This window comes from Protopterus annectens, chromosome 10.part0 (genome assembly GCF_019279795.1).
Source record: "Protopterus annectens isolate FY-2018-M chromosome 10.part0, PAN1.0, whole genome shotgun sequence".
In the NCBI taxonomy this organism is placed as follows: Eukaryota; Metazoa; Chordata; order Ceratodontiformes; family Protopteridae; genus Protopterus; species Protopterus annectens.
The window spans coordinates 1,181,762,864-1,181,775,247 of record NC_056744.1 but is presented as its reverse complement, the minus strand read 5'-3'; positions in this window follow the sequence as shown (position 1 = coordinate 1,181,775,247).

Genomic DNA, 12,384 nt, shown 5'->3' with positions numbered 1-12,384 from the left:
TTAGAGTCAGTAGGCATTGTTAAGACAGACAGAAGGAGCACAGGAATTTTATAGACATCTATTAGGTAAGGAGAACAAATTCATAATATAAAATTGAAGGGTCTATATTAAATTAGCATACGCTTAAAAAAGCGAATGCTAATTCATCGACCCCTTTTAAGCAAAAGCTTAAAATCGCAAACACCTGGAACAGCTATTTTTTTCCCAGGGAAAAAAAAATTGCTGTTCCACAAAAAAAAAAAAAAAAAAAAAAACTTAAAACATTACATGATGTGGGGGTCTTTAGGGGGGTACTTAAATATACCAACTCCGAGATCGCACCACAGTGGAGTAAATAGCGAACTCCAGAAACCGGCCCAGCAATTATTTGCCCTGTGAAAAAAATCGCTGTTCCTGGTGTTCGACATTGTAAGCTTTCACTTAAAAGGGGTCAATGAATTAGCGTTTGCTTTTCTAAGCATTCACTAATTCAATATAGACCCAAAATTGAATATACACACACACACACACACACACACATATATATATATATATATATATATATATATATATATATATAGAGGGAAAACATTTTCAATATATTTACTGCTCCTAATAAAGAAAAGTATCTGGAAGAGAGAAAATACTGCACTTTCTTAATTCAAACATACAACATAATTTTGTTCTACTATTTGGCAATAAGTTGCATTGCAGTCCATTCCTAAAAATTTAATTCTGTTATTAGGGGATCACCATCTTCTACTTTAGGAAAATTAAATCCCTAGATGAAATCTGTGATGTCCCTGCACTGACCCAGTAATCAAGGAGCCTCAGTCTTCACCTCTTTCAACAGTGGCGAATGTATACACTGGGAGGATGTCAAGTGCACACACAGTAAAGTGCAATTTCCCTTAAGAGCACACAGAGATCACAGTCAGTCTGGGGCTATTTTTTCCTGCTTTCTCCAGATCCCCAATAAGACTCCCCACTGGCACAGCTATAGGGTGGAGATCTCAGCTGAGTGGCTAAGTCAAAACCTCCAGCACTGTCCAACCAGTACTTCATGTCCCTGCCCAAGTAACTGACACACAGGCGCTTTGAAATTTGATTTATATACAAACACACACATACACACACACACACACACACACACAGACACACACACACACACACACACACACACACACACACACACACATATACACACACACACACACACACACACACACACACACACACACACACACACACACACACACACACACACACACACACATATACACACACACACTTGGGAAAGGCTAACACAAGTTTACTAGCTATGCCCCCTTCTGTCCAGACTATAAGGTAGTTCCAGCTGCCACCAGCTGCCACCAGCCAACTCTTTATCAGCTACTCTAAGGCCCTTAGCAAAGGCTGTCCAATCCTACTGTGTAATGTTGCTAATAATCCAAATGGTAGTCTGACCAAGAACAATGCTATTTAGGAGTGGCCTGTACAGTGTCACCAAACAGGTATGCAAGTACACTAAGAGCTTAAATATGTCTCACAGATATCAGCCACAAAGATAGGTTTAAATAAGCAATCAGGTACATCAGAGTTCAAAACTACATGAAATATTTAAAACAACATTGCAGGACAATCTCAAATAAATAAGGAAAACATCTAAGCTATGCTTTACTATATTCCTGTCTGAATCTAAAAGAGTTCCTATACCCTAAAAACGTACAGCACGGCAAGTGCAGAAGGTGGTAATGAGTGGATGTTTCTAGGTCAAAGACAAGATACAAAATGCACAGTCACTCTCTCTCTGAGAGAGTTCTTAAATTAATATCAAATATTACTGCTGGGTTAGCTTGGATGACATCAGTTTTTGTCACCTGGCTTTAGTTCCTAAGCTAAACCCCTACTGTAGTATTTGACATCTTGTTTGGCATCTACTTCTCTGAAGTAAAGGCCAGCACTAAGGGACTCTGGCTAACAAGTTTGCAGGTGACTGCAAACTGGGAGCCATTATTGAATCCCCAAATGATGTGGATATTCTACAAAAGGGCCTTACAGAAACAGATGCTTGGTGCCAGAGCCATGGGCTCAAGCTCAATGCCAAGAAATGTGTAGTTATACCCTTTGGGAAAAATCATGTACCCATGAATTACCACATAAGTGGCAGTACACTAAACACCAAAAGTGTGATAAGGGACTTGGGGACACAAGTGGACAGTGGTCTCACCTTTGATAACCACATCACCACAACAGTCAGGAAATCCTTCTATGTGGCACACCTCATCATTAATGGCTTTTGATCCAGAAAAAAGGAGGTCACTGTCCCACTGTACTCATCCCTCATTAGACCCATTATAGAGTACAATGCCCAGTTTGGTATGTACCTCACAAGACATCTGCAACAGCTGGAAAGGCCACAGAAATATCTCACTGAAAGAATTATAAGCCTAAAGCAGTTGCCCTATGCTGACCATCTAAAAAAACTTCAGCTATACTCTGTCGCATATCACCTGAACAGAGGCGATCTCTGCTTAACATACAAGGCCATGTCAAACCCAGAGTTGTTGGACATGCTACACTTAAAGAAATCCCAATCCCTCAGGGCCACATGCTCTAGGGATCTAAACCTGGCCATCACAATGAACAAAACATGCTGGAGGGATAGTTTCCTGACCCAGAGAATCCTCATACTCTGGAATAGACTGCCCATACATGTCAAGCTGAGCACCTCTTTGGCCCTCTTCAAAAAGAACCTTGACAATTGGATGGGAGATAGGAAATTCACCCCAGAGATCACATCAATCGCCCTGTTAGACAGGGGACCAGGGAAGTAATAGCTAGGGAATTGTTATGGCTAGGCTTGTATAGGCCCTAGGACCAATAGCCTAGCACCAACCTATGAACATCTCCTTGTGAAAAATATATATCTCCCAGATGTTTGCAGATCTTGGAAGTCATAAAACAATAAAACACTTTTACATCTCAAACCTATCCAGACAATACAAAAAACTTCTACCTCTAGACATTGTGTCTGCTACTGAATTGAAACTGTGAGATAACTTTTATATCACAATCGTAAAACAATTTAATGTCAACTTATTTTCTTGAAGTTTTGCAGGTTAACTCTGTATGTTCTGGTTTCTACTGGAAAAACTTATACATTTGCACAGGTATATAGTTTATATACATTTCTGTTCTTTTCCAGTAGTGTACACTGTGGACACATGCATCCTTGAAGCTCAGTACTGTACCAACCCTGTTCAGCACATCCTTCTATACCTGTAGTTTAATATACACATAACCTACAGTTCTAACACATTTGTAAGATAAGCATATGAATCATGTTGATATTTGCAAATGACATATGATTATTTACAAAATTCCAGACAGCTGGGCTGACAGTATTTCCCTTTTGTCACAAAACCTTTTAGACTTAACAAAATTAATGGAATAACCTTCTGCATGACAGAACTTCTCCAATGTGTATTTTATTACCAGGGAATCTTTGAAATTAAAATCAGACCATATGCATCAGCTAATAACATACCATTCACCAGCCAGTTCTACTTCATGGATGGTGATAATAAATGCCTCAGTAAGTGGATTCAGTGTCAAACAACAAACGGCATAGCTACTAGTGGGCAATACTGCATAACTCCATTATTTAAAGTGATTTGTGATTTCATCTGATTATTAACTTTAGTACAATCATATGCATGTCTAATAATTTTTCTATACACAGATAAATGTTTTGGTGTATGTTATAATGCTTCAAGACTTTCCATTTAAAGTGCCCTTGCATCAAATGATATATTCATAGGATCATAGGGAGTTACTTGGCTAATGGCTTTAGGGCCCTTACAAGCCTAGACAAGTACAACCCTTGTACCCAAGAATATCAAGGTATTAAGCAGAAGTAAGTCAAAAACTATGGCCCTTGTCCAAGAGAGACACAGGTGAAACTCCCAGGGAGAATTTGTGGATTCCCATTCAATCATCCAAATTATGCTTTAATAGGGTCATCAAGGGTCTCTGCTTCACCTGAATTAGAAGTTTTTTCCAGAGGAGAATTAACCCCTGTGAGACATATCTGTCTCTACAGGAAGTTCTGTTGATGTCACATACTAGGTTGAGTTCCCTAGAGTGAGTGCATCTTATACCATTTGATTTACGAATGTGCAGCATTTCCATTAGAGCAGGATCTGAGATTGCTTTACATGCAAGGCAGAGGCCGCTTCTGAGTAGTCCATATGACACAGACCATAGTAACAGTGATTTCAGTCTGTCAACATATGACATATACTGAAGACCCTGAATTTTCTTTGTAAGTAACCTTTGAGGTCTTTCAAGTTGCTGCAGGTGCCTGGTAAGGTACATACCAAAGGGAGCATTGTACTCTAGTATTGGCTTGATGAGTGAGGAGTACAGGGGGGTTATAACCTCTTTTGTTCTGGGTGCAGTCCCCTTACTTATGAGGTGGATGACACAGAAAGCCTTTCTTATCACTGTGGAAATGTGGTGGTTAAAGGAAGGGCTGCTGTCAACCTGTGTGCCCAAATCTCTCACCACTGATTGCATGCTTAGGGTGTTGTTATTAATGTGGTAATCTGCAGGGACATCATCCTTGCCGAAGGGGATGATAATGCATTTTTGCATTGTGTTTTTGCCCATGACTTTGGCATCAGTTGTTTGTCTGTGTAAGTCCCTCTTATAGGATGTTGACATCGTTTGTGGACTCGATGACTGCCCCCAGTTTGCAATCATCAGCGAACTTTATCAGTCATAGCCCTTTTGCTTTAGCCTGTATATCTGAGAAGTAGATTTCAAACAATAGGGGCCCCAACACAGATCCCTTTGGAGTCTGCTGGTGGAGGTAGAGTCACCTATTTTGACTGTGTGCGTTCTATCGGTGAGCCAGTTTGTAACCCACCTGACAATATACGGGTTCATCTCCAGCTGGGTGAGTTTATCAATGATGCCTGAGTGGGGAATAGTGTCAAAGCCCTTGGCCAGGTCCAGGTAGGCCATATGTATGGATTTGCCTTCATCAAAGGCTTTGGTGACTATCTCAAAGAAGTCCACCAAGTTCAAGAGGCAGGATCTCCCTTTAACAAAGCCACACTGGGTCGGGTTGAGCATTTGGAGATCTCCTATATCTTTGTTGTTAAGGTCCATGATTATTCTTTCCATAGCCTTGCGCCTTGCAGATTAGGCTGGTCAGACTTATGAGTCTCTAGTTCTCAGGGTTTGTGGAGGTGCCTCCTTTATGTAATGGGATAATGTTTGTTTTCCATTCAGCAGGTACAATACCAGTGCTTAGACTGTGGTTGGAAAGAGTACCCAGTGGTGTAGCTAATTCCTGTTTTAATCCATTTAGAATGCAGTCTGGGATATTATCAGGTTCCATACATGCTGTGTTTTTGGCTTTTGAGAGAGGGTTTATGACCTGCTCCTTAGCGGTACTAGGTAGAGAGCAGGTGGTAGGGATGCTTTGGGGAATATGTGGTGGGGACAGGGGGGAGAAGTTGGTTGGATATTTCTGGGGTTCAGTATAATAGCCAACATCAACAGAACTTCCTGTAGAGACAGATATGTCTCACAGAGGTTAACTCTCCTCTGGAAAAAACTTCTAATTCAGGTGAAGCAGAGACCCTTGCTGACCCTATTAAAGTTCTTTGCAGTCCTGAGATTTTCCTTTAAGGTTCCTGACATAGCTAAAGAAGGTCTTATGGTTATCCTTAGCAAAGGAGGCTAATTTAGATTCATAGTTATCTTTAGAATGCCTTACAAGGTGTCTTATTTGTTTCCAGACAACCACTCAGCAAGTACTCGTGACGACAGTTAATTGGGTTCTCAATAAAACCACACTCAAAACATGATAGTCCACAGATTAAGCGCTTTCGTCGGAATAACCAACTTCATCAGAATACACATAATACAACTCAAAGGATTTAAATACCCTCCCAAAAAGCAAAAACCCTGACATCACATCCTACTATTAGATCACTTCCTGTCAACTAATGCACATATTTAAAGGAAAAAATACCTGACTTAAATTGCCAAGACATATGAAAAAGTATACTCCCATATTGCAAATAAATATAAAAATGTGAACACACATACATATCACCGATAAATATAAATGTATATAAATGTATAACAAACAGCTGCAGATACTATAATACAGAAAAGTGGGGGTAATAAACCCTTGAAATGACAATAAAAACATTTTAAATATTTTTTAAATATTTTTTAAATATAAAACAAAGCTCTTAGTTTCAACAAGGGCATAATACTTATACACTCATTAATGCCAGGATATGAGCCTGCATTCAACTTAATTTGCCATTTCAACTCTAATAATTCTAAATAATCATCCACTGGGCCACCCCAGGGTCCCAGGTCCGTATGATCAGTGGCAAAAAAACTAAAAAAATGCATTGGATATTTGTCCACATGATTGAAAAGTGCATTGTTTTTATTTTTGCATTTAATATCATAGCAGTGCTCATATACTCTTTGCTTAAAGGCCCTTTTAATTTTGCCCACATAAAATACATTGCATAACCCGCACTTAGCAATATATACCACCCTTTTCGAAAAATAAAAATGTTTTTTACTGGAGTAGATTCGTCCAAAATTCTTAATAAATATATATTCACCCTCCATAACAGATGGGCACTGCCACACCTACTACATTTAAGGCATCCACCAATTTTGTTCTCTTTCTTCTGTCTTTCCAAGAGTGCTTTAAAGCTATAATCTTTTTTGTAGACAATCACTGGTTTATCCCCTTCAATTTTAGAGACATCCTGGTCCAATAACATCACTGGCCAAAAATTAACCAATGTGTTTTTGATTTCATAAAAATCGAAGGTGAAGGTTAAGGTACACAATTTTGAAAACATATTGTTATTAGAATGTAATCTATTTCTAACCTTTCCATCATCAATACCACAACCACTGAATAAAATTTTTACTATTAACCCTTTCCGTCTTTTGACAGTAACCTCATTCTCAATTTCTTTTAAAAAATTCATAGGTCAACCTCTTCTTCCAAACATGTCAATAAGTTTATCAAATTCTGTTTGGAAGTCCCCTTCATCTGACACCATTCTAGCGATTCTGATAAATTGTCCCTTAACTAGGGACTTTTTCTGATGAATCGGGTGCCAGCTCTCAAAATGTAAAATACGTAGGTTTCCTGTACAGCTTAGATATAAAATATTTACTCATATAATCCTTCACAATAGTGACATCTAAAAAATTCAAGCTGTCTATGTCAGAATTCAGGGTAAATTCTAAAAAATCAGTGATACTATTAAGGTATTCAAAAAACTCACCTAATTTATCCTCACCCCCTTTCCATAAAAGGACTATGTCATCCAAATAATGACCATATAGGACCCAATGGTCTTTGTAGCATGAATTCATAATCTATTCCTCCTCCCAGTGTGCCAAAACCACATTGGCAAACACAGGGACTATCGTGTTTTGAGTGTGATTTTATTGAGAACCCAATAAACTGTCATTACGAGTACCTGCTGACTGGTTGTCTGGATACCTTTTATTTGTTCTTCTTGGTTTGTGTTTTCTTTGGACAGAACAATTGTCTTATTTGTTTGTTTAAGCCAAGGAGGAAATGCTTCAAATTCAGAGACTGTTCTTTCCTGTTCTTGGACAGCAATTTATTTCTCTTATTGTATAACCTGTTAATGGCAGATGTCCACCAGGCAGGCTTGTTCTTTCCTGGGATCTTATTTTGATCCTATCAGGTACAGCTGAGTCAATACATTTGCATAGATGCTTATACAAGGCATTGGTGTAAATCCCATTATAGGATTCCATGCCATCAGTGAGGGCAGGGGCTATGAAGCTATTAATGCCATCATGTATTAAGTTGTAATTGGCTTTTCAGAAATGTTTAGTCTAGTTGCTGCTAATGGGGGGGGGGGGGCAGATGTTACTGTAACTTTTAATGAGACTGATGTATGATCAGACCTCATTAGGGAGGGCTGCACACAAGGAGTGGTGCAGTGATCACCCATGTTAGTGCGCACTAGATAAAGAATATTTGGACCCTTTGTGGAGGTGTCAACCAACTGGCCCAGGGCATTGGAGTTGATCAAGTTCAAGAACCTTTGGGCAAGTGTGTTAATACATGTATAATTTACCCAATGTATGGATGGGTAGTTAAAGTCACCTAAAACCAGGGTGTTTGGTTGTATCTTGAGTGATTCAAGTAGATGCAAGTATATAGTGTGGGTATCCTGGTTCATGGAGAGGGTCCTATAACTGGCAATAACTTGGAGAGGGTGTCTTATCAGTTGGACCTGGATTAGTTCAAAGGAATCATTTTGTTTAATCAGTCTATAGGTGTATTTATCTTTAATGAATACTGATACTCCACCTTGTTTAGTTCTTGCACTTTCAGTTTGTAGTCTGAATGTGTGAAAGACATTTTAATCTGGTATGGCTGGGGTGCTTCCCATGGTCTTCAACCAAGTCTCTGTGACTGCACAGATGTCAGCATCATGTAAGGTGAGGGCTACTTCCAGTGAGTGCAGTTTTACGTTTAGACTCCTAGTGTTTAGCAGTATAACCTAGATGTTGCTTTTTGAAGATATTTTTACTTCGGGAATTTTGTTGCTGTGACATTGCCTAAAAAATGCACCATGGGGGAGGCAAGAGCCTTAACTAGTAACTGAAATCCCAGAGGTGACAAATGAAGACCACATCTGGCAGAGCAGCATAGTCTATCTACCATGTCATCCCAGGCTGACAGGTACTGGATCCCCTTAGAATGATACCAGAAACTAAGCAGATTGTTGAAGTCAATTGTTTTTTGATTGTATTGTGGTATTATCTTAGGTGAAGGTAGTATGCTGCTCAAGGTTAGGGACATACCTGCCTGAGACACATATTCAGAGAGCTCAGTCATGTCTATCTTCACATAGTCTAGTGATTTCTGCTTTATACAAAGGATTCATTAAACATTAAGAATATCTGTAATATTTTAATTTGTCATTTGTCATTTGTATATGCCATTTGTCTATTGGGACACTACCCCAACAGATACAGCCATAATTTTGTTTTTGGCTTTTTTTGTATTTCTTGTTTTTTGCAATGGTTTTGCAATAAAGATTTAGTAGGAAAACAGGGCTTTAATCATCAAAATTCTTAGATATTTGTTTTCTTTTTGTAGGCTTTGTGATGATGTGAGGTATTGCCAGCTATGCCAGAAGAAGTAGGGCAGTGGATGTTTAACATATGCTAGCATAGCTAGCTGAAGTTTTGTAAAAAAAATATATGTCATTTGTATATCAAACTGATTTGTGCAGATGCTTGTGTTGAAAATGAATTTATAAAGCTGCTTGTTTTAAAAATGTACCAACAGTGGGTTCTGCTGGACAAAAAAGAAATACACCTGTATATCAGACTGTATTGTAACTGTTGAAATGAATATATTGTAATAGAGGATACTGGAAGAGATGTAGTTAATCTTGGTCCAGCTAACTGTAAAAAATAGTCTGAAATTAAATTACCATGAAGATTGTATCTTACATTTCTGATTGGAGCCAGAGACAAAATGTCTGTGGAAACCAGGACTAGGAATCCTAATGTATTGTCCTTAGGGGTGAAGTAATTGCTACCCTGGAAGCGTAGAAATTTTGAAATGGTTGAATAGCTTCCAGATACTATAACACATCTTAGCAAAGCTCTATGTGTGTGTATGGTAACCCATATGTGCTATATTCTGGTTCAGTTTCCAGTAAAGCGAGTCAGATGACCAGATGCATGTGATATTATTCTGTAATCTAGCACTGAAATTATGTTTTAACAATAGATGAGACAGAACCTGACAAAGAAGTATCACTCACCCACATCATCTTGCCTTGCTCTAGTAAGTGAACTAGGGGACAGTAATTCTTTAGATCAGTCAGGAAAATATAGTGAGATTAGTTAAGTATTGTTTTTCTGTCTCTGTATGAATCTTTCCATCAGTGTTATTTTTAATATTTCCTGTGACTGAAACTCTGGTGATTATTGTAAATAAATATTTAGTACTTTCCTGTTCTTTCGTTATTTATTATTGCATATTTTTAAACTTTTTATTGTGGCTGGTCTTTTAGAGACTATTCTAACCTTTGAAAGTACTTATGTTTATTTGGTGACACTGGTTGCTCCTGAAATTCTTGCTGCAGTAGTCAAACACTACCATTTGTATTAGTATTAATTTTAACTCAGTATAATTGAGTACCCTTGGAAGAGACTTAGAGTAGCTGGCTTTGGAGTGTTCTGGTGGCAGTACCTACCTTATAGTCTGGGCAGAGGGGGCATAAATGGTAAATATGTGCCAGCCTTTCCCAGGTGTGTGTGTATGTGTATGTGTGTGTGTGTGTGTGTGTGTGTGTGTGTGTGTGTGTGTGTGTGTGTGTGTGTGTGTGTGAAAATCAAATCTCAAAGAATGTGTTTGTCAGCTACTTGGAGTAGGGACACAGAGCGCTGGTTTTACAGAGGGGTGGTGGAGGACTTGGCTTGGAACACTCAGCTGAGGACTAAACTCTACAGCTGTGTCAATAGGGAGTTTTACTGGAGGCCTGGATAGAGAGGGGGGGGCCCATCCCCTGATTTTGTTCCCTGTGTGTTCTTAAGGAAAATTGTGCTTTGTGTAGAGAGCTGCATCTAGAAATACTGTGTGCATCTATTTTTCTTCCAAGTGAACATCCCTCACTGGTGTCGGTGGTGAGGATTCAGGATCCTTGATTACTGGCCCAGAGCAGGGACGTCACAGGCCTTATTGTTACCTGTTGCATAGAGGGAGGTATATCCCAAATTGGGGTGTACTACATGTGTCTGTGTGCTAAAAGCTTGTGACACAGTTGCGTCTTGCTCAAAAAGGTAAGTGCCATAACTCTCACTAGTCTAATCTTCCTTAACTACTTAGATTTCCCAATACCCAACCATATAAACTGTAAAGTCTTACTACAGCCTTAACTCTAACCCTAAAACTCCCACCGAGTTACTAACCCAAGTCCTCAGTCTTTTACCACAAAACTCCACTCCCCCAAAGCAAAAATCCCTGACTCCTCCCCAAACCTAAAACTACAGTCTCCATCCCTAACCCTAAAGTCTTTGACTACTCCTTAAACCGAAAACAGCAACCCCCAAACCTAAATTCCATGATTGTTCCCTAACTCTAAAAATATCCTCCAACTCCCCAAACCTAAAACTCTCCTTCCACTCCTTATACATAGAATTCCATTCACACTCCTTAACCCTAAAACTTCCTTACTTCCTTCCTGCTCCCTAACCCTAAAACTCCCATCCTGCTCCCTAAACCTTATATTTCCTTCCAGATTGCTGCCCTAATCTGCATTCCCACCCCTTCCTACTCCCTCTTCACATCTGCCACACTTACCTCTCTCAGATATGAATACTACAATGGATGAATGGCAACACTCAGATATGCTCTGAGTTACAACACAATGACACTAAATATACAGAACCAACTGATATTGCTGACATCCTGGCAGATAGGTTCAGTGCTAACTTTATCCCCCTCTCACCCCCTAAAGGGCCCATCTTTATACTGGAAGAATGCAAATTTCCTGTAATCACAGCGGCACAGGTAAAAACCTCACTCTCCAAAGCCAAGAACACAGCATCCATGGGACCTGACAACATCCCAGGCTGCCTTCTACATGAACTACAGAATTAACTGGCACCCCACCTAAGTACCATGTTCAATCATAGCCTCACCTCAGGCTTTGTGGCCATTGAATAGTGCACCGCGATGGTTATCCCACTCCACAAAGGGGGGGCCACAACAGACCCTGGGAACTACCGCCCCATTAGCCTGACGAGCCTGTTCTGCAAGGCCATGGAACGTATCATCATGGAACTCATAAACAAAGACATTGGAGATCTGCAAACCCTGGACCCCACACAGTTTGGGTTTGTAAAAAGCAGATCATGTCTCCTAAACCTGATAGACTTCTTTGAAGTAGTCACCAAAGCCATAGATGAGGGTAAGGTGGTTCACACAGCCTATCTAGATCTCGCCAAGGCATTCAACACCATCCCACACTCTGGAATTATAGATGAACTCACTAAACTAGGTATAAATCCTTATGTCACAAGATGGGCTGCCAACTGGCTTACTGACAGAACCCACACTGTGAAAGTAGCAGACTCCAAATCCGAATTTAGACCAGTGACAAGTGGAGTACCACAGGGTTCAGTCCTCGGTCCTTTCCTGTTTGGTATCTAGTTCTCTGAAGTACAGGTTAGCACAGAAGGTCTTTGGCTAACTAAATTCGCAGATGACTGCAAACTAGGAGCCATAATAGAAACTCCTAATGATGTGGACATCCTACAAAAGGGCCTCACTGAGATAGA